This window comes from Pleurodeles waltl, chromosome 4_1 (assembly GCF_031143425.1).
Source record: "Pleurodeles waltl isolate 20211129_DDA chromosome 4_1, aPleWal1.hap1.20221129, whole genome shotgun sequence".
Classification (NCBI taxonomy): domain Eukaryota; kingdom Metazoa; phylum Chordata; class Amphibia; order Caudata; family Salamandridae; genus Pleurodeles; species Pleurodeles waltl.
Window position 1 is genome coordinate 848,740,334 of NC_090442.1, and position 24,540 is coordinate 848,764,873.

Below are 24,540 nucleotides of genomic sequence, written 5' to 3' on the forward strand. Positions count from 1 at the left end.
GCCGAGCAACAAGTCAGAGTGACACCACACAAACCCCCCGGAATAATGCAAAGACACAATTTAAATGATCTATAAAATATGCAGTATGTATAAATAGCTCCATTGAAGGAATGGCAAATATGCCATATAAAAGATACAAAAATAAGGAATGAACATAGTCAACAATACTGTATATCCATAGACAAAAAGTCTTGCACATTCCGTCAAAGTTCCATAGTCCGTGGGCCAATGTGCACAAACACATGGGCAAAGCCCACACAGGAGACCAGATACCATTGGAGAGAACACTGCAGGGGCATCAGATGATAAAACTACAGGCACCTCAGGGGGAAGGAAAGGGGGGGCACCTCAGCCACATGAGTCCACGACGCCAGATCCACCAGGGGCCTCCATGCTCACTGTCCCATCCTGGGGAGTGCAAAACCACAGTCTCTCAAGTGTCTACAGTGGGAGGCTTGCCCACTGGACCATCCTGGGGAGTGCAAAGCCACAGTCCATCAGATGGATTACCGACTCCACTGTTATTGGAGGAGGCATGGTGCCCAGAGTGCTTCCTGAAGCCCTGCTCGACACAGAACCGGCACTGTCAATGGGCAAGCGTTGCTTGAGATGAAGGGCCCAGCGGAGCGGTGCTTGAGATGAAGGTCCCAGCGGAGCGGTGCTTGAGATGAAGGGCCCAGCGGAGCGGTGCTTGAGACGGCGGGGCCCAGCGGTGCGGTGCTTGACAGGAAGGGCCCAGCGGAGCGGTGCTTGAGATGAAGGGCCCAGCGGAGCGGTGCTTGACAGGAAGGGCCCAGCGGAGCGGTGCTTGAGATGAAGGGCCCAGCGGAGCGGTGCTTGGCAGGAAGGGCCCAGCGAAGCGGTGCTTGAGACGGCGGGGCCGAGCGGTGCGGTGCTTGACAGGAAGGGCCCAGCGGAGCGGTGCTTGAGATGAAGGGCCCAGCGGAGCGGTGCTTGAGATGAAGGGCCCAGCGGAGCGGTGCTTGAGACGGCGGGGCCCAGCGGTGCGGTGCTTGACAGGAAGGGCCCAGCGGAGCGGTGCTTGAGACGGCGGGGCCCAGCGGTGCGGTGCTTGGCAGGAAGGGCCCAGCGGAGCGGTGCTTGACAGGAAGGTCCCAGCGGTGCGGTTCTTATCCAGACGGGGCCCGTTCATCGGTTCTTGTCCCGGCGGGGCCCTGTTCAGCGGTGCTCCTCCCGGCGGGGCCCTGTTCAGCGGTGCTTGTCCTGTGTGTCTAGGGAGCCAGACCTGGGCAAGACTTCCCGCTCATTCACAATCCGAACTTGCGGTCGCGGCGCCCTCCTGTGATGGAGTCCTGGGCCCGTGGGTGTCGTCCGTCACACCCGGAATGGGGCTGGTGGGGCCCTCCTGGGCAGCTCGCCTGCTGCCTGACTTCTCCGCCCTGCTGCCCTTGCCCTCCTTCGCTGGAGCTCTGTGGCCCTTGCCTCCCTTGGATGATGTGGCAGGTGACGGGGCAATGCTACTGTCCTTGGTGGCAGCCATATCAGGCTTGTCGTGCCGGGCCTTCTTATTTTTTGTCTTCTTCCCAGGGGGGGGGGGGCTGGCTGTCCCCTTGCTGCTGGCCGATATTCCTGCCCTAGGATCTGGTGGACTCCAATAGCCCTGCACTATGGTCACAGTAGATGCAGGGCTGGTGGTGGCTGACGTGATTTTTTTACTCTTACCAGATGGAGGGGATTTGGTCAGTGATTGGAAAGAGCTCAAGGTTGGAAAGGAAAAGGACTTTGGAAGGACAGGGACGGGTAGGTGTAGTGGGTTTGGGAGTGGAGGAAGAGGATGTGGTTGTAGGAGAGTCAAGTGTGCTGTCTTTGGGTGCAGGTGCTTGTGACGGAGGCTGTCGTGAGGTGGATTGCTGTTGGGTGGGTGGCTGCCTGCGTTTGTGTGCTTTGGAAGAGGGGGTGACAGACACACTGGGAGAGGACACAGGGGACGTGTAAATAGCAGTGGGGGTGGTGACTGCACGTGTGCGGACTGTAATGGAGGGTGTGCTGGTGATGGAAGTACTGGCTGATGGTGGTGTGCATGCAGGTGTGAGTGGAGACGTCACAGGGAGGTAGGAGGGAGATGAGGAGGTGGGGGACACAGAGGTGGTAGTGACTGTTGGCATGTCTGCATCTGGATGTTGCTTGGGTGAATGCTTGTGGGATCTGTGGTGCTTATGTCTGGATGAGCTGCCCTTGGGTGTAGAGGTGTGTGCAGGCTGGTCTGATGGTGTGGATGGGATAGGCAGAGGAACAGGAGACTGGGACTGGGTGGAGGGAGTCAGAAGAGGGAGGCTGGAGACAGGGACAATGGCTGCCGTCAGTGCTGAGGCCAGAGCGTTGAACGATCGCTGATGGGCAGCCTGACCCGAATGAATGCCCTCCAGGTATGCATTGCTCCGATGCACCTCCCTTTCTACACCCTGGATGGCATTCAAAAGGGTAGACTGCCCAACAATGAGTGTCCTAAGGAGGTCAATGACCTCCTCACTGAGGGCAGCAGGGGTAACTGGGGCAGGGCCTGAGGTGCCTGGGGCGAAGGAGATGCCCGCCTTCCTGGGCGAGCGGGCACGGAGCGAAGGCTGAGGGGCTGCTGGGAGGGCGGGGCTGGTGCGCTGGGTGGCGGCTGTACCTGTTGTGGCAGTGGGCACGGATGTTGCCGCCACCGCTAGGGAGCTCCCTTCCGAGGACGTGTCGGTGTCGCTGACGTCTCCACAGGTCCCCGTTGTGGAGCTCCACTCGCCCTCCGTCTCACTGGTGTACTCGGAGTCTGTTGTATGGCCCTCCAGGGCCATGTGAGATGCAGCTCCCTCGTGCGCCGATGCCACTTCTCCTCCGCCTGATGATGCTAATGCACACATGAACAGGAAGACAAAGAAAATGGGGGGGGAGAAATGAAGACAGGTTGAGTGCATGCATTGGCAACACCGTTGTCGGAGAGGACAGACACAGAAGCCCCCTGAACTAGGCCGCGCAATGGGGGTACACTACTCAGTTATTGTGACTAGGCCTAAGGGTCTATGGACGAAAAATGCACACATGGGTGAGGCCGGACCATGGATAGCTGTACTTGCCACCCTACAGAGGTGGGGGGCGGGGGCACAGAGCCGTGTCTAACGGAGGGGCCTAGCCTACAGAATGCGCCCTGGCCTGGAGATAGCCACAGCCCTCCTCCCCCACCCAGACACCTTCACTGCGTGCAAAGATAGCAGAATGTGTTGATACTCACCCCCTTGTGTCTGCTGTGATGTCCTCACGCGCCCATCCAAATCGGGGTAGGCCACCGCCAGGATCCGGGACATCAGGGGGGTCAATTGGCGGCTGGCACCCCTCCTAAGTTGGAAGGCCATCCCCAGCAGAGATTCGGCGGTCTTTCTGGTCCCGCGGCGGATGTCCTCCCACCTCTTTCGGCAGTGGGTGCCCCGTCTGTTGTGGATCCCCAGGGCCCGGACGTCCTTGGCGATGGCACGCCAAATGTCGATCTTCTGATGGGCGCTGACCTATGTGACATGTACAGGGTGGTAAAGGAAATCGCATCAGTTTTCTGCCTGGTCAATGTGAGTGGCCCCCCCCTCCCCAACCTTGCCATGTGGCACATGCTCTCATCTTTCGTGCGTTGCACTCCTCATTCGCTCCCCTCCCCACCATCTTACATACACCCCACTCAACACAGGCATAGCCCATTCAACGTGCACCCTGTGTACTAACCTGTTGGTCTGGAGGACCGTAGAGTAGCGCATACTGGCGGAGGACCCCATCAACAAGTTTCTGCAATTCTTCAGCAGTGAAGGCAGGGGCTCTTTCCCCAGTCGCAGCAGCCATTGTATCTCCCAGACCGAGGTCACAGCAGCACTTGCAGTATAGGTCCTCTCCTGTGGATGATCAGGTCTCGAGTGATTAATCAGATAGAAAATGGCGCCCACGCCTGCGGCGGTGCGTACCGCGGCGGTGCGTGCCGCGACCACCGGCACACATCGTCATTGGCTCCTGAGACCCATAGGGTTCAATGTTAACCAATGCTGCTTTGCGCCACGGTCTTCGACCGCCTACCGCCACGGTGTGCCATGCCAGCGCAGTGACCTCACGTCCCACTGTCACGCTTCACAGGTCAGGCAGCCGCCATTTCAAGGGCCCACATGGCATGATTTCTACTGCGTCACACAGGCCTAGGCCTTGCATTGCCACTCATACAAGCCGTTCCATGCATAGCGATTCGTGTACTGTGCAAGCTGTGTGAACGAACCTGTGGGTTGCTTGACTCTGTGCTCCATGTTGTCCTTCCTAGGCACCGTCCGCTGGGACTTGCGAGGAGAAGGATGAATCCTCCCGTGTACCGACCGCTGGTGGACCTGTCGACAATGGAAGAACGACATATCATACTTACATACCGGCTTGACAGAGCAACTATACATGAACTATGTGCCCAACTGGAGCCAGACCTGATGTCCCCCATCCGCCAACCCACAGGGATTCCCTCTCTGGTGCAGGTTCTGTCAGTACTCCATTTTTTGGCAAGTGGGTCTTTTCAGACAACAGTGGCCATATCATCTGGGATGTCTCAGCCTATGTTTTCTAAGGTTTTGTCCAGAGTGTGTCTGCCCTGATAAAATACATGCGGAGCTACATTATTTTCCCTGAGGTGGGCGAATTGGCTACAGTGAAGGGTGATTTCTATGCCCTTGGACATATCCCCAACATCATTGGTGCCATTGATGGGACCCATGTGGCTTTGGTTCCCCCCAAAGAAAGTGAGCAGGTGTACCGAAACAGAAAAAGTTATCATTCGATGAATGTCCAGGTGGTCTGTTTGGCTGACCAGTACATCTCCCATGTAAATGCCAAGTTCCCTGGGTCAGTGCATGACGCGTATGTCATGCGAAATAGCAGCATCCCTTATGTGATGGAACAGCTACAGAGACACCGTGTGTGGCTAATTGGTGACTCTGGTTACCCCAACCTGTCGTGGCTACTGACCCCAGTGAGGAATCCCCGGACCAGGGCAGAGGAACGGTACAATGAGGCCCATGGGCGATCTAGGAGGATCATAGAAAGGACCTTCGGGGTCCTGAAGGCCAGGTTTAGGTGCCTGCATATGACAGGGGGATCCCTCATGTACTCACCAAAGAAGGTGTGCCAGATCATCGTGGCCTGCTGTATGCTTCACAATCTTGCATTGCGACGCCAGGTGCCTTTTCTGCAGGAGAATGGTCCAGACGGTGGTGTTGTTGCAGCTGTGGAGCATGTGGAGAGTGAAGAGGAGGAAGACGACGGGGACGACACGGACAACAGGGATACAGTCATACAACAATACTTTCAGTAGCACACAGGTAAGAAACAGCCCCCCCAATTTACATTTACTTGAGGCCTCATGCGTATCCACTGTCTGTGTTTCCCCCCAGTTCCTGTTAACTGATTTGTGACTTTCCCTTCCCTTTTCAGAGCTGTATGACCCACTGCCTGACTTCAGCTTTGTTTGCCCATGGACTAAAGCTTATTGAAATTGGTATGTTGTCATCACAAAGTAGCTGGACATTATTGAACCGTTATGTGTAATACATTTGTTAAGAATACAAGCAGACTCCTGTTTTTTTAAGTGGAATAAGTGATTTATTTTAAGTGCTACATATAGGTAAAGGATTGGGAAGCGGGGATGGGTGGGGGTGGAGTAATGTCCATGGCAGAGTCCAGTTCTCAGTTGCACAGGTGCATTGTCCATATGCCTGTGGAAGGATGGAGCAGGGGCAATTCAAGGTTGGACAGGGTGACAATGTGGGACAGTGGGATGACATCAGGGGGTATCTTAGGCTGGCGGGGGTCTTGCAATCCTACTCTGTCTTCTTGTGAGATCTCAGGTTCCGCTTGCGGGGTGGTTCTTCTTCTGCAGGAGGTGGGGTTCTGGTGGCCTGTCGTTGTGTGGGGGCCTACTGTCCACTAGCGCCGGCGGAGGTGGTAGGCTGTTCCTGGCCTGGGCTAGTGACAGGGGCCCTTTGGGGTGCCACATGGTCCCGCAATGTGGTGACGATCTGGGTAAGGGCCAGGACGATGGTCCCCATTGTGGAACCGATGTTCCTCAGTTCCTCCCTGAACCCCATGTACCGTTCCTCCTGCAGTTCCTGGATCTCCTGGAACCGGGCCAGTACCGTCGCCATCGTCTCCTGGGAGCGGTGGTATGCTCCCATGATGGAGGAGAGGGCCTCTTGGAGAGTCGGTTCCCCGGGCCTGTCCCCCCCCTGACGCACAGCAGCCCTCCCAGTTCCCCTGTGTTCCTGGGCCTCTGTCCCCTGGACGGTGTGCCCACTACCACTGCCCCCAGGTCCCTGTTATTGTTGGGGTGGTGGGTCAACCTGGGTGCCCTGTAGTGGTGGACACACCGCTGATTTACGTGCCCTGGAGACAGAGGCATGGGCCCGCTGGGTGGGAGCTGTGCTGGTGTTCCCAGAGGGGGTTGGGTCTGGTGTAGCCTGTGGCTGTCTGTGGGAAACCGACTGTCCAGAGGTCCCCGATGGGCCGGGCTGGTCGTCTGGCTCCAGGGAGACAGAGCTGCTGTCATCGCTGGGGGCCTCTTCTGGGGGTGGGATGGACATCTCTGGACCCTCCGTGGCGGTGTGGTGGCGTTCGGGTCCTGCAGGGGTATAAAGGTATGGTTATTGCTTCTGTGTGTGGCATTTCGTGTGATGGGTGGGTGTCCGTGTACCCATGTGCAGGCATTTCCTTGTGGGGGCTTTTGTGAGGGTGGCTTGTGGGGGTGGTGTGTGTGCAGTGGGCATGCTTTGGTGATGGGTGTCCATGCTTTGGGGTCGCATGCAGGGCTTGGTGTTGGGATGGGTGGGTTGTGATGGTGAGCCTTTTGCTAGGGGTTGGTGTGATGGGGGAGGGGGTGAGGGTGGGGTTATGATTTGGCATGCAGGTGGGGTGGGGGTGGGAAGCAGTAGTGAAGATTTGTCTTACCAGAGTCCATTCCTCCGCCTACTCCTGCGAGGCCCTCAGGATGCAGGATGTGCAAGACTTCCTCCTCCCACGCCGTAAATTCTGGGGGAGTAGGTGGGGGTCCGCCGCCAGTCTTCTGCACCGCAATGTTGTGCCTTGATACCATGGAACGCACCTTCCCCCGTAGGTCGTTCCATCTCTTCCTGATGTCCTCCCGATTGCGTGGATGCTGTCCCACCGCGTTAACCCTGTCCACTATCCTTTGCCATAGCTCCATCTTCCTGGCAATTGTGGTGTGCTGCACCTGTGCCCCGAAGAGCTGGGGCTCTACACGGACTATTTCCTCCACCATGACCCTGAGTTCGGCGTCACTGAACCTGGGGTGTCTTTGGGGTGCCATGGGGTGGTGTGGTTGAGGTGTGGGGTGGCGTTTGTGGTGATGAGTGTGGTGCGTGTGGTGGTGTGTGGTGTTTGGTGCGTGGATTCTGTGTGGGTGATGGTGTTGTGTGCCTCTGTGTTGTGGGATTCTCTATTTTGTGCTCTGTCTCTAGCCTTCGTCAATGATTTCGGGGCGTAGGGGCTTGTGGGTGATGTGGGTGTGTGTTTTATATTGTGTTGGGTGTGTGGGAGTGGTGTTAGTATGTGTATCAGGTGTGTGTATTTCGAACTGACCAATGTTTCTATGGGTGTGTGTATTTTGACCGCGGCGGTGTGTACCGCCAATGGAATACCGCGTTTGAAAGACAGCCGCGTGGATTTGTGGGTCGGAATGGTATGGGCGTATTTCTGTTGGCGTGACGGTGGAGGTTTGGTCAGTGCCATTTTTTCGCTGACCTTTGGTGTGGCGGATTTTTGAGGATGTCGGGTTTTTGGCGGTTTGCCAGTTGCGGGTCAGAATGACCGTGGCGGTTTACCGCGGCCGCGGCGGTGTTATGGCGGCCTTCTGGCCGGCGGTAAGCGACTTTTACCGCCGAGGTCAGAATGACCCCCATAATGTCTGTCACAGCACCTCAGTTCTTATAGTCAGTGCACACTGCTGTTCCAGTACTGGGACCTGGGGCACAGCTCCAACAGTGCACCTCAGTTCACACACTCCAAGCCCCTCAGCCATGCCATAACTCGACACATGCTGTCTGCCAGAGCACCTCAGTCCTTACAGTCAGTACACTGCTGTTCCAGTAGTGGGACCTCAGGTGTAGGTCCATCACTGCACCTCAGTTCACACAGTCCAAGATCTCAGCCATGCCCGTGCCAGAACCGCACCTCAGTTCCTAGAGTCAGTACACTCAGCTGTTCCATCACTAGGACCTCAGGCACAGCTCCATCAGTGTACTTCAGTTCTACCCTGGCAAGGCCACTTACTTTCCTATGATGGGACCCCACTCACATTTCCATTACAGCAGCTCAATTCCGATATTCAGCCCCACTGCCAAACCAAAACTGCACCAAAAAGAGCAAAACACAGGTCAGCCAGTGTATTTCAAGTCTAACATCCAACACCACTCTTGATAGGAACTACCACAGCTCTGCCAGAATTCATCAATTGTAACATTCAGTACACATTTCTTCTCAGTACTAAGGCTCACACACACGCCCTTCAGGGCTTCTCACTTCTGTGGCTCAGAGGCAATGCCACTCCCATACTGGGCCCTACTCACAGCTTCACCGGGGTACCTCAGGCTAACACTCAGCAACACTGGCACACCAATACTAGGTTCCACAAGTAGCTCCATAAACCTACCTCATTTCTGACCTTGTGTGCCCTTTACTATTCCAGTACTGCAGCCCTTGTTCACCTCAACCATGACCTGCAGCATCACAATATTAAAATACCAGGAATTACTTGGTGCTCCATTTCTCATTCCTCACATGCTGCCTTTCTGTTATTATAGCACTGAGCCGGACACAGCTTTGTCTACACCTCCAATCCTGATCTGAAGCACCCCAGCATTGCTATATTAGGGTTCACATACAACTCTGCTAATGCAGCTCCTGCTGTTCTACAGTGTCCCTTGCTGTTCTACACTCTGACATCTGTTTGAGGATGTGTGGGAGCCAATTAAATCTATTCTTAGCTGCCATCTTTATTTGGGAGGGTCTGTTTAAACTATCTCACTCAGATCTTTCCTTTACTCTGTTTACTCTCAATGTTTTATTTTTCCCCTACTTTTCTCTTTCCATCTCTTAAATCCACACGTTGAAAGTTTCACTCTTTCTTTCAACTGTTTATTTCTACTCTTTTCCCTTTTTTAATTTCCCTCTTCCTCTTGCCACCTCCTCTTTTAAACTCACAAAAACTTGGTTATTTCTTTCCTTGTTTCATTACTCTTTTTTCTTCATCAGACGGTCATTCTTTCACTATATTTTCTTTTCCCTTCATTCTTTATTTATCTTTTTTATTTTCTCTTTCCTCTTACTCTGTATGCATCCTTTTAATTTTTTTTTCAGATTTTTCTTCCTTCCTTTCACTGGTGTTTTTCTTCTCTTTATCTGTCAATTCACGTTTTACAATAAATCCTGTCCAGTTCTTTCTTTCTCTTCTTTCTTTTATTTCTTTGCGACCCCTTCTCTTTCTTCCTTTTGTCTGTTGTATTCCTCTTGCTTCTTTTTGCTTCTCTTTTTCTGCTCCATCCCCTTTCTCTCCTAGTTATCAATGGAGCAACAGGTGCAGTGGCACAAGGGCCTAGAGACCTATGGACCTTACTCAACTCTAATTACTGTTGTATTTCCCTAACAAAATTGCAGTCAACTATTTTCCTTTCTTACTCAAGGGCCCATGACACTGTTACTACACCATTTGTCCCCTCCATCTTTATTGCCGACTCCCTCTTTCCTTTCCCCCCAGTCCGTCCCAAATTATATTTTTGTTATGGTGTTTTGAGCATTACAATCTAATACCAAAAGTTTATTTCTGATAAAGGTTTATGTGATAATTGTGTATGTTTTAAGATAGAGGAAGGAGATAAAAGGAAGTGCTTTACTCAAATGGTGGGCCACTGGAATTAGATAGCAGGAAAATGCAAACTTATGAAGTATAGTTGACCAATTTATGTGGCAAGAAAAGTCTAGCTAAGAATTTACAATGTCAATAGCTCTAAGTCAAGAAAACGTGAGACCTATTGCATTGCAAATGCTTGTATTTCCTTGTAGCTGCAAGTCCACCAATTAAAGACAGAACTTCCATCAGCCAGGAATTCTCCGTGGGCTGCTGCAGAATAGCAGAACTTCTTTTACTCATTTCTGGAAAGGGCTAATAACAGCCCAGACTTGTGGCAAGTAACACACACTAATGGCTACCAATCCCAATTGACAGGGCCACTGGGATTATGCAGTAGGAGGGGGCCAAATTATTTGGCAGGGCTGACTTAATTATGTGACAAGAAAAGGAAAATTATGTGGCAAAACGCAGCACATTTTTGAAAGTATTACTTCATTATTTTGTCATTTTTTCCCATGCCCACTGCCTTGGAAAATATTTCACCTCATTAGTACCCCTTTATTATTAGTATTATTAAGGTTTGCCAGCACTGTGCTCCTCCCAGTACCGCAAGTCATGCCTTCAATACACACATAATCAGAGCAACCAAGTTTTTAACTGTGTATGAAAGAACAAGAGAGAGTGACACATCCTTATATAATAAGGTAAGGAATTCCACAGCTTAGGACATAGAAAAAAGCCCAACTTCCTTGATGGGAGTTCCTCACTCTGGGGACTATGGCAAGGTCGGAGTTGCTGAAGCACAAAAAATAATTATACTTATATGGCGACATCAAGGATCTGAGGTAAATGGGGGCGGAGTCTGATCTACATTTATGCATGTAGCATAGTGCTTTAAATAAGACCTTGGTAATGCCTAGGTAAAGAATATTACCATAGTCCAGCCTGGAAATAATTAAAGCCTGAATCACTGTTCTTTGAGCTGAGGCAGGAAGACATTCAAGAATGTTCCTAAGCCATCTTAGAATTCCAAAACAGATGGAAGCAACCTTGGTGATCTGAAGGCTCAGAGACAGCTTGATGTCAAGCCAGAAACCAAGATTCTTGAAAACAGGTACTGGAATTGGAAATGACCCCAGAGCCTCAGGCCACAGATGGGATCCCCAAGATGAGGGTGGCTACCCATCAACAGAATCTCAATCTTATCCCCATTCAACTTGAGGGAGATAGCGTTCATCCACGATGGAAAGTTTGTAAGGCGGATATATGGAGGATCTGAACTCCGATTCTCTTTAGGGTTTAGGGAGACCACAATCTGTGTGTTGTCAGCATAAGAAAAGAGTGTGAGAATGCAACTTTCCACAATATCGGCAATTGAACTTACATAAAGATTGAATAGGGTCAGTTTGAGGGTGGAGCCCTCAAGCATGCCAGATGATAATGTGTAAGGCTTTGAGTGATGCTGTTCAGTATGTACCTGGAAGACAAGGTCTGGCAGGAAATAACTTAGCCAAGTCAAGGCCTTGCTGTGCAGGCCCATCTCCTCTAATCTTTGGTGAAGTATGATATATTTAGCAATGTCAAACTAAGATCTAAAGGAATCCTATTAGTAGTACCACCTTTGTCTAACACCCAAATATAGCAACAGGCTGCTGAAAGATGACCAGTAAACATTTGCAAATGGGCTTTCAACTGCACAACAACCGGTGCCCCTGCAATCTTAGCAACTGTGGATCAGTTTGTGCTAGAAACATATTTTTTGGTAAAATCTGAATATTATGCCGCAGATGATGGATTATCTGATATCTGACACAAATCCATATTTATGTGAAAAGTGCAGCTGCAAATTCACACCATTCCAGGGACCCTGTCTGTATGTGAAAATCCTAACTATTTTGGTAAATACCATTTAGCCATCTTAAGGATATGCACCTCAATTGAGAGTTGCCTGAGCTTGCAGCTTCTACCTCTGGTTGGTGTTTGCAACCCGCAGAAGTGCCCTTTAGATTCCTGGCTCACAGATCACTCAGCAGCACCAAAGACCAATAAGAAAATAAGACTTAAAAAATGCAGTGTTTGCATTCTATAGTCCTAGCGCTCATTGCTCATCACCCTCTTATTGAATACTTGAAGTATGAGGGAGAAACAGAGGGTAGTAATTCCCTCTGTACATCACCTGCACGTGCAGAGGAAGGAAAAGACTTATCCCTGATCTGAATGCCATTTTAAAATGGTCAGCTCAGTGGGCACAGGATATCATTCAGCCAGGCTTAGAATGCAGTCTGAACAAGCATGTCATATTGTTGTTATCTATAGCCATGTGAGAGATGGCTGGCTGGGGTCAAGGACAAGGAAGATGAGACATCACAGAGATTTGAGACCAGGACCAGACACAGTCCACTATTATTGGAGCAGCAGCCTAGAATTGCAGGCATCCCATTCTCCTAGGTAAAGGTCAGAATTAAAAAAACATAACCCAGGTTTCCTGATCTTGAGGCTGTTCTCTTCTTGCAGGCCGCACAGAGCTGGCATGCTGAAACCCTGGCTGAGCCAGCACTGACAGGCATGTTGACCACCACAAGTATGTGTTTTGCTTTGACTGGGCTAAGGCACTAGTGCTGGAAATTCACTTTATGTTGGAGAAAATTATATGCAGCCCTGGAACCTAAGAAGGGTATTGTTGGAAAGCGTGATCTGAATTCCATTATGTGATACAGTCTAACAATACCACAGAAGTTATTTCTTTCTTGCAGAGGAATCTTCTATGCTGAAAAATGCACATAGTTTGCTATACATTGAATCCTATACAAGCTGAGGATATCTGGCTACTGGCCTATTCTGTGGTAGCATGCATCTGGAACCACATTAAGTGGCATCTTGTACCTTACCATGTAAGACACAGTAAGAAGTTCCCAACTCTCTAGCCAGCAGATCGTTGCACTGCGTGATATGTAGTTTTCAATTTGTCATTTACTGAACAGACACACCTAGTCCTATTGACTAAAAACAAGTCTCAGATAACATGAGGTCATTTAACTGTTATGAAAAGGGTACATTCTCCAAATGATGACAGGCTTCCACTTTACAGGAGGTTTTGAAAGGATATTGGGCCAGATATATGAATCTGGCCCATTGCGATTCGGTAATTGCGATTTTTAAGAAATCGCAATTACTGACTCGCAAAGGGCCATGTATCACATTTGCGAATCGGTAATTGCGATTTCTTAAAAATCGCAAATGTAATTACCGAATCGCAAATTGTGATACTGGCCCCATTCTCAGCTATGGGCCTATTGGCCCATAGCTGCGAATTTTTTGCATTTCGCAAATTGCGATTTCTGAAACAGAAATCACAATTTGTGAAAAGCAAAGGGCCAGGGCTCCTGCACCCCATTTTTTTTTTTTTACACATGTAAAGTACACACATGCCAAAAGGGCATGTGTGCTTTACATTTAAAATTTAAAAATGCAGTTTTACTGCATTTTTTAATTTTGCACCAGGTTACCACCTGGTTGCCGGTCATGTTATTTTGCACTTGCAAAATACCATTCTGCGAAAAATCACAATTTGCGATTTTTTGCAGAATTGCATTGCGACCTGGATTTTGCGAATCGCGAATTGCGATTCGCAAAATCCAGGTCGCAACGCAGAAAATCACAATTTTTGGTCTGCGAATGCAGTTGAAGCATTGCAGACCCCGATTTTGCACTCGCAAACGGCCGATTTCGCTGTTTGCGAGTGCAAAATCAGATGATACATCTGGCCCATTATTACTGTTTTTCAGATGTGTGATTTCAGCTCTTTTCAGAGAGAAATCAAGATATAGCATACTTTTGTCTATTCCTCAATGTTAGTCCTATGCTGACGCACTCACTGCAGTCTCCTTCCCTCCACGTCTTCAGAAACCGCAAGCAGTTTGGTGAGACATCATCACTATTCCCACTACAAGAGGTTGACTAGATCTTTAGACTTGGCGAAGAGTGTAGTAGTCAGATTCATTCAACCAGATTCATTCAATCATAAACAATGCTGGACACCGCAAATGTCTAAAAAGATTTAGCAAACTAAACATCAATACTGCTAAACACTCCAAAAGAATGACATTGATCATCAAAACCACAATATGCACATTAATATCAGATTTCAAAGCAGATGATGGTTACATAAGTAAGTCATCAAAATACAATTTCAACAGTCAATTGCAGATCCGGGACGTCCTTATCTCCAATAGGAATTGGGACTTGCATGTGTGGGTGCTGGCTAACACATGCAGCCAAAAGCAAAAAGAGAAAGACAAAAATAATTTGGAAAATCATCTTACTATGACAACTCTCTATAAAAATATGCTGGTGTAATCATCTATGCTGAAAAGGAAACAAGAAAACACATTTAATTATAACTCTCCTCATGGGATAGCAGACAGAAATACTTCATCAGATAGAATGTTCACTTTCTCCTGACATGATTAGACAGCAGCATCAGGACAGTGCAGAACAAGGGCTGCACATTAGGGAAGTCAGCAGTTCTGAATTAGTTGGGGATATTAATACTGAACAGAATAAACAAGTAGGGCAATTAAGACCGGCAGAAACTCATCAGAAGATTTGGAAAAGACATTAAGGCCCTCATTATGACATTGGTGGTAAATCCAGCTTGCCGCCACACTGATAACCGCCAACATACCGCAGCAGTAGCAGACATCTGTTCGGCATATTATGACACACACATACCAAACCAACAGAATACAGCCACATACACAAATCTGCCAGCCCAAAGGTCAGTGGTAAACTGTTGGTAGCAACACCCATACCGTTATGCCAACAAAACAACTCCCACCACAACATGACCCACGAATCACCACAGCGGACATTGTCGGTACACACCGCCGCACTCAGAATGGACACGCAAATACTACCCAATATTGTCCAATTCAAACAACACACACCTGACACCCATACACACACCCACTCACATCACTATAAAGCACAAACCCACATTACCCACAACCCTTTACGAATACAAATGATTGCCACCAGACAAACATCAAGTCCACTGAGATAACTACACACCCATACATCCCTCATGTACTCCACCACGCACACCCAATCACACTACCCAAAACCCACACACTTACACACACCACACAACACCCATGGCCCCACAAATGCACCCCTGTTTCACAGATGAGTAGTTGCGGGTCATGGTGTCGGGAAATAGTCAACGTAGAGCCACAGCTGTTTGGATCCAGGTCCAGCAGATATCCATTGCAAGGAAGATGGAGCTATGGGCGGAGAATCGTGGACAGGGTGAACGCCGTGGGACAGCATACAAGAACAAGGGACAAGGAAGAGGTAGAACGACCTATGGGAGAAGGAACATTCTGTGGCAGCAAGGCACCAGCTCGCCATGCAGAGGACTGGCAGTGGACCCCCACTTCCTTCCCCACAGCTCAGAGCATGGGAGGAGCAAGTCTTGGCATTATTGCATCCTGAGGGAATCACTTGAGAGACGGAGGACTCGACACTGGTAAGTGGACATTTACCACTTATCAACCCCCATACCTGCATGCCATCTCACACCTCAACCTCAATCCCATCATTCCACTCAATCCCACACACTGCACCTACACATATGACTAACTCACCCAGGAGGGTGGGTATCTCCTTCACTCCAGGCACCTCAGGCCCTGCCCCAGTGAGCCCTGCTGCCCTGAGTGAGGAGGCTGCTGACCTCCTGAGACCCATCTCTGTAGGGCAGTCAACCATTGTGAATGCCATCCAGGGGCTGGCAACCCAGAAGCAGCAATGCAATGCATTCCTGGAGGGCATCCACAGTGGATTGGCAGCCCAACAGTTATTGATTCAGGCCCTGGCCTCCTTTCTGATGGCAGCCATTGTCCCTGTTCCTATCGTCCCATTCCAACTACCACTTCCTAGTCCCAATCTCATCAACCCCATCCCATTCCATGCACACATACAGACGAGCATACACACAAAAGCAGCACAGTCAAACACATGCACCACACTTCAGTCCACAAGCACTCACGCAAACACCAGATAGTAGCACACACAACCATATCCATTGCCTCCACTGGCTCCCCCTCCTTCTCCTACTCCACTTCCCTCACAGTCACGTCCACACTCACAACTGCATGCACAGCATCAACATTCACCACCAACATCACCACACCAGGTAGCACACACACCTCACTAGCAGAAACCTCCACAACATCCATGCACACGTCCTCTGTGTCCTATCCCATCCTGTCTGTCCCCCCTCCTAAAGGTCACACATGCAAGCACTCAGACACCAAACAGCCATCCACCTCACACACGCACACTGCCCATGCACCTGCACGCAAGTCCAGCAGACATACATCTCCACCAACCACTTCCTCAACCTCCACTCCCATCCCTCCTCCCTCTTCCCACCCCACCGTCCCTAAAAAGATTTTCCTTTCCCAACTTGACCTCTTCCCTCCCCCTGTCCTGCCCATAAGAGCAGGGTCCCATAAATCCGGCCCAGGACCTCAGCCTAACAGTCCACGCACACAGTGGAGGCACGACAGTGATGGATCCCGCTCCACCAGCCAGGAAGGGTAAGGATCCCACACCCCTTGCCATGAAGGGGAAGAAGGCCTCAACTCCTGCCTTGAAGGGGAAGAAGCCCTCTACTCTTGCCATGAAGGGGAAGAAGGCCACACCTCCTGCCATGAAGGGGAAGAAGCCCTCAACTCCTGCCATGAAGGGGAAAAAGCCCTCGACTCCTGCCATGAAGAGGAAGGAGGTCGCACCTCCTGCCATGAAGGGGAAGAAGCCCTCGACTTCTGCCATGAAGAGGAAGGAGCCCACAACTCCTGCCATGAAGGGGAAGAAGCCCTCGACTTCAGCAGAGGCTGGCAGGATGACACCACCACCATGAGTGGGCATGAGCCCTCACCTCCAGCTGAGGCAGTGCAGCCCACTCCTACTGTAGAGGATGTGCCTCCACCTGCTGAGACAGTGCAGCCCTCACATCGAGCAGGGGCTACCCAGGAGGCACCTTCACCTGCTGACACAATGCAGCCCTCACCTCCAGCAGAGGCAGACAGCATGACACCACCACCACCAGTGGTCACAGAACCCTCACTCCCAGCTGAGGCAGTGCAGCCCACTCCTCCTGCAGAGGCTGCACCTTCACCTGCTGAGACAGTGCAGCTCTCACCTCCAGCAGAGGCAGCCCAGGAGACACCTTCACCTGGTGACACTGTGCAGTCCTCACCTCCAGATGAGACAGTGCAGTCCTCACCTCCAGCAAAGGGCATGTAGGCCCTCCTGGGACTGCTGTACAAGGAGCCCTGACTTTGGCTGAGGTGCCACTCAACACCCATCCCCCTAACGTGCTTGCCCACTTGCAAAATTATGCCCCTGCAGAGTTCTGTGCAGATAATGTCAGGAGACATGTTGGGCCTTGGACTGTGCCCTGTGGCCATGTGGGCCCTTTGTACTATTGACTGGGCATTGGCCCTTTGTGGACATTTGTACATATCTCTCTTTTATCCAATTGGTTCATTCGGTGGCTCTTCCCATTCAATACATTCTCATTACTGCCTTCTTGTTGTCCTTGCATTATTATGCTGCTTGTCGTGTTCCATTGTTTTTTGTCTGCAGCTGACTGTGTGTATGGTATGTGTGTGTCTGGTGTGTGTGTGTGTGTGTGTGTCACTCTCCTTTTCTTCCCTCCCTCCCTTGTGTGCTAGGCAGCTGTACTCACCGTTGCCGTCTTCGTCAGCGCCGGTTTTCCAGTTGGAGCATGGCATAGAAGAACATTTGGAAGACTTGAAGTTCCATGGCGGCATTGGTCTTCTCCGTGTCTCTGTAGGTGAGTCTTTCGTCTTCTGTGTTCTGTTTCCGCCAGGCTTTTGATGGCGTTGGTTCCACGCGGAAATCGTGGCGGTGTACTGTGTCATGATAAGGTGGGAAGTCCTTTGTCTCCCGCCTGGCTGTTGATGGCGACTGCCAGTGTGCATGGTGTTACCGCCCTGGCAGATGGTGTGGTACATTGGCTGTCTAGGGGAGTTCTCACTGCCATGGTCATAATTTGGCAGTAATTATCGTCGGCCTGTTGGTGGTATTTCTGCCACTTTAACACTCACCGCCAATGTCAAAATGCCGGCCTAAGTGACAGCAGCTGACTCAAAGCAGGTTTCAAAGTTCCTTACTAAATTGATTGGTCCCTCTGGTGGGCTCTTCTTATGCACAAGATTCGGCGCCCAATGGTTGTCCCTGCCACCATAAAGTTTGCGACTATTCCATATTTTCTCAGAGAAGGCACATTGGCCCTCTTTATGACTTTGGTGGTCTATAACCAAGACCGCCGAAGTCCCCCCAGCCGCAAGACCGCCAGAGATGGCGGTCATCCGACTGCCATATTATGATTGCTGGTGGCTCTCCGCCAGAATTTGAGTGGAGAGTCACCAGCAGCCATACTGGAGGTCGGCAGTGTAGTGGCGGCTGCTCCGCCACTTCATCACAACACCGTCACACCTATTACGAGTTGGTAATAGGCGTGGCAGTGTTGTGGTGACATGACTGTGCCGGCTGTGCAGGCCCCAAGGATCCCGTCCCCTCCCGGACGTCCACTGTGTAAAGGTAAGTGCCCATCCGATAGGGGAGGGGGTGATGAGTGGTGTGTGCGTGCATAGGGGTGTTCGTTTGTGTGATTGAGGGGGTGGGGTTTGTGTGTGTGTATGTGTGTGATTGTGAGTGTGTGAGTACGTGAATGGATGCGGGGTGGTGGGGGTGTGCGAGTGTATGTGTGTGTCTGAATGAGTATGTGAATGCGTGATTGCATGTGAGTGTGGTTTGTGCATTTTTGGATGGGGTGGGGGGGTCTTTTAGGGCTAAGAGGGGACCGTGGCTGTGTGGGAGGACTGGGAGAGTTGCCTACTGGCAAAAGGATATTTCTGTTGCCAGTATCCTTTTTACCAGGGATTTCCTGGCAGTGTTGGGTGAAAGGAGGCTCCAAATACCATCGGCAGTCCGACCACCCTGGCGGTACAGGCGGTGAACTGGCTGCTTTGCAGCCAGTTCACCGCCGTGGTCATAATCTGACAGTCCATCACCGCCACGCCGTCGGCATTGTTACCGCCACTGCCAGTGGTGCTGGACCGCCAGTGTTATAATGAGGGCCATTGTCATTTCAATTATTTCATACAGTTCTGACTAAATTTTACATTTTCTCGTTGCTGTCTTGTTTGACATCTAGAACAAATATTGTTACATAGTTAGCACTGAAACATGTTCTTCGCCTTTAATACAGTAGGACATTCTACATCACATCAGCAACCTAGAGAAATAATTCAGATCAGAGGGAACAGAATAGGCAAGTAATTTTCCTCTACTGCTGCAAGAATACAACTCTTAGACCTAGTCCAGCTAAGAAAGCCTAAATGCACATTAATACAATTAATGAACATAAATTCCATTGCTCACCTTACAATTTTAATAAAATAGGCAAAGCTAATTATTTTATTGCAAAGATTACTTACAGCATATTAGAACACAGTTTAAAGGTGCATTTATTTTTCTGCACACATGTAACGCACGTTAATAAAATTATTTGAATTCAATATAAGTATGATGAATTCATATTAATTTATTACTTAACTTCTAATATTCATCTAGTAGGATACTTTTGCATTATTTCATGTGTTTCATGTCAGCAATTCACCCAAATATAAATGGACAATATTTTCCATGTAAGTGTGATGTCAAAATACGATCGGAGTCCACATTGTCCACCATGATTCAAATGTGTACATTTTACATTTCCATGTTAGTTTCTGTTAGGCTTTTTAAACAAAGGTTTGTAAGCATCCATATGCTAACTTTTATGCCACTAATATATTAGTAAACTTTGATCTCTAGCAGTCCCTCAGCTGACCGCAATCTATGCCGTTTCAAAATAACTTTTCTCATTTATAATGAGGCAAATAAAAACCTTCTAGTTTGATAATGAATAGGTCTAGGTCTGGGAAAATTGTCAATTCTCTTCATGGTCTGATAATATTTGTTTCTCATATTCTCCATATCCATTTCTTTTCTCACTACTCTGTTTAGTCTTTACTCTTTGTCGTTTCCAGAAATTGGGAGCCTTGTAAAATCCAAGTGCACAAATTATGCACATTGTCACAATCAATAAAGGTGTCAGGATCATTCTCTTAAATCCATTTTTCAAGTTTCCAAACCAAGAGTCCACCTTTGTGAATCCTTCACCCATTGTTTCCCAAATATTTGTCTGCTTTATATCATTCAAGTGTTGTTTCAAATTCATCATATTGGTTAAGTATCTCCTTATGAATGTAAGTACAACAGTGTTGTGACTTTAAAACTCAATAGACTCCGTCTTCCATTGCTAAAAGGATGTCTAACGCAAGGTGGTTCTGCAAAACCATAGACCTTACCGCAACTATTTCCGTATCCATTAGGGGCATTGTAGCTGAAAAATCAGTTGACATCTTATATGCAATAGTTGACAATTTCCTTATCTTTATGTCATTCAAGATCACATCCACTGAATAAAAGAATATATCTTCAGAAATCTCTGACCCACTTGCACCTCCTTTTAAGTCTCACTTTAAGTTTTTCAATCCCTGCTGAATAGTCAATGTTGTCTACTTGGTAGATTTTCAGAAACAACACTGCTTAATAGCATGTGCCATACGAACCTTTTGGTAAATTGTAATAAGTGTTCTTTCTACAAATGTAATATATGCCAGGCACAGCAGGGTCTTGTCCACTGAGCAAAAAAATCCCCTACACTCTTAAACAAAAACAAGTCTGCATTCACTTGTTCCCACAAACTTATTATCAGTTTTCAACTGTGGAATATATTCACAAAAACTTCCCTACATCTTGCCTTTCTAAAGCTAAGTGTCCTTGTGTATCTGGTATGTTGTGAATTGATTTCTTTCTGGAAACTATACCTTTAACTATGTTGTGCTTCAGTGCTTTTTTTCTGTTGTCGACTTGATTAATGAATTTCTTTTCTACCTGTGTGAGAAGACATGTTAATTTAATTGAGTGTGCATATGCTGTGTGTTGGACCTGGCCCTTTTTGTGGGGTCATCTCCAAACTTTTTGCCTCCTTCCTCCTACTTTTTCCAACCTGTTTTTGTTGGCTTTAGGACTCTTGGCCGTTTACCACTGCTAATCTGTGCTAAAGTGCAAATTGTATTGGTGAATGGTTTATCCATGATTGGCATATTTGATTTACTGGTAAGCCCCTAGTAAAGTGCACCAGAGGTGCCCAGGGCCAGTAAATCAATTGCGACTAGTGGGGCTGCAGCACTGATTAAGCCACCCACATGAGTAGCCCATGAGTAGCCCTGTAAACATGTCTCAGACCTGCCATGCTGTGTCTGTGTGTGCAGTCTTGCACTGCCAATTCGACCTGGCAAGTGTGCCCACTTGCCAGGCCCAAACCTTCCCTTTTACTTCATGTAAGTCACCCCCAAGGTAGACCCTACGTAGCCCCATGGGAAGGGTGAAGTGTATTTAAAAGGTGGGACATGTTCTGTTGTGTTTTACATGTACTGATAGTAAAGTACTGCCACATTCGGTTTTCACTATTGCAAGGCCTGTCTCTCCCATAGGTTAACATAGGGATTGCCTTTAACTATCTTTTAAGTGGAGTTTCTGATCGGGAACAGGTACAAATATGGAGTTTAGGATCTCTGAACTCACAGTTTAATAATACATCTTTTTGTAATGTAGGTTTTTAGGTTGTCTGTTTGAAAATGCCACTTTTAGAAAGTGGGCATTTTCTTGATTAACCATTTTGTGCCTCTGAATAGCTGTTGAATACACGATTGGGTCAGACTGACAATTGGGCTGTTGTGAATTCACTCTAGACAGTGACACAAAGGCCCATATTTATACTTTGTTTACGCTGGATTTGCGTCGTCTTTGTTTGTGCAAATCTGGAGCGAACTGAACTCCATACTTATCTTTTGATGCTAGACTTGTCTAGCGTAAAAAATATGGAGTTAACGTCATTTTAAGGATGCGTGAACCCGCCTTGTGTCAATGAAATGCAAGGTAGGCGTTCCTGTCCTAAAAATGACTCAAACACCTCACCGCCATATTTATCCAACTGGGCAAAAATGCGGACCCGAAAAATTACGCAAAGCCCGATATGCGTCAGATTTTAACACCTGGGTCAGGGCAGGCGTTAAAATGAGGCAAACACACTACTATTTAACAAAAACACACACAAGCAACACCATTGCTCAATAAGGACAACATGGAGGTGCTACTGATGCAGCATGCTAGATGACACAGAGCACAGGACCAACAGCAGCAGCCACCACCACCCCTACATGGCCCCCAAAGGCAACACAGAAGGCAGGAGAGGGACTTCAGGACAAGGACAACTCTCCAGGGCCTCAGGGAACCGGATATCATCCGGAGGTATAGACTCAACTGGGAAGCCATACAGCAGCTGCTGCGCCAAATTGAGCCACATATAACAGCCAGCCTGCAGACACACCACACAATAAACCACCGGTGACCAAGCTGCAAGCTGTCCTGCACATGTTGGCAAGTGGCTCCTTCCAAACAACAGGTGCCCTGGTCGCTGGGGTATCAAAGCCCTCATTCTCATTCATGGGAGTGTACATGATTCCTTCATCTTTCGTCACAGCACCATTGATCCGCACTTTCAGGACTGACGATATGTCAATGGCCTTCTTGTTGGTAAGTCCATAAACTTAGCAATATAAAGCACGGCACAGCAACCCTGAAGGACACACAAAGCATACACCACTACATTGAGACATGGGCAGGAAGAGACTAAGGTGTGACACAGGTAGTTATGTTGTACACCCTGTCACAATGGGATACACTCCTATGGACAAATAACGGCTGCCAATAAGATTAGATGCCACTCTAGAGCTACAAGGGACCAATGTCAAAGCACAAGTGACAATGAAATGGCCTGCACTGGAAGTACAACTTGGAAGATGAACCATTTACTATCACATTCGGCCACATAGTCAATCCCACGCCCTCGCAAGCAATAAGTACCGTGGAAGGGGTGTGCAATGTGTGTTGCTGCAGGTCAAACGCCATTAGACACATAGCATGATGATGCAGAATCACACGTAGATGACACGGAAATATTAAGGCAGTCCCAGCATCATACATCACTCCTGGGGTGCCGTTGCCAGGTATCAATAAGGAAGTGGGCTGTGCTATGAACACATTTTGATGTGCCGCTAATGCAAACTGCACACTGCTGCACAGGTTACCTGGAGCAAGTTTGGTAGTGTAGGTGCACGGTTGCACATGAGCCACTGGTAGAGGGAACAACAAAGGTTTGCATAGAATCAAGTCACACATGGGACAATTGTGCGTTGTCAATACTGAACCCCTCAGTGCTGCCAATTTATGGAGATGTGTTGTGCATTGTCACCAAGCCTAATCAAAGGGCATCACTGTTGCATTTCATTTGCAATGACATTTGTCTAATTGGATGGGATGCCCCGGCCATGTAGTGCAACCATGTTACCACCACATCGGAATCTATTGTGTGTGTGGAAGTATCATGTCCCCTCCAGTGACAGCACACTAAAACATGTTGCTCACTGCACAATTCATGGTACATACATACTGACCATCCGTTTGGAAAAAAAAAACATAGATACCAGGTCAATGAGCCAAACACAAATTGTCAAGTCAAACAACCCGCTGCACAAAAAAACTCACAGAATCCCAGGATCGCACACAATGCCACAAACACATATGAGTCACTGACGACACAAGATATCAACTGCTATGCTATATGACATTTCTGTTGCAAGCACTAACAAAATACTTACTCCTATTTTATTTTTTAGCTGATCAGGGTTACGGGATCCAGCCATTGATCATGACCACATTCTCCAACCCAAGCACAGCAGCAGAGCTTGCCTATAATGAGGCACATTGGAGAACATGTACCATTGTGGAAAGACTTTTGGCATCCTGAAGTCCAGATTCAGGTGCCTGGACATCACAGGAGGCAGCATCCTATATGCTCCAGAAATGTTCTGCAAGATCATATTGACTTGTGCCATCCTGCACAACATTTGTGTGAGGAGGATTATCCCCCTATATGAACCCAAGCAAGAAATGCTTGAGGAGGAGGAGGATGGTGCCAGGGAAAATAAGGGGGAACATCCAAACACAGCTGCAGGAATGCGCCGCAGACAGCAGATTGTTCAAAACTTTTTTCACCAATAGTCACTCCAAACACATTGTTAGGATATGTAATTAAACACCTCACTTCATCATACAATCCTGTTCTGGTTAATTATTTCTCCATCACAACGTCTTTAGGAATGGGAGTAGTACCTCAGGGAGCATATCACAAAGAGAAATTTGACCACTTCTGATGCAACATCACATGTGATGCATATGATTGTACAGAAAACATCACACACATATAAAAAAAAATCTTTTGAATTTCACATATGAAGGACAAAATCATAGGACTACAGCTTATGACACACATCCACGTTGCCAACGTAGTCTACTGTAGCACATGATACACAACTATGACATCTCCAATCATAAGGTAAATAAGCGCCTCATACATGGGGGGTCATTCTGGCCCCGGCGGGTGGCGGGGGCCGCCCGCCGGGCGGAGACCG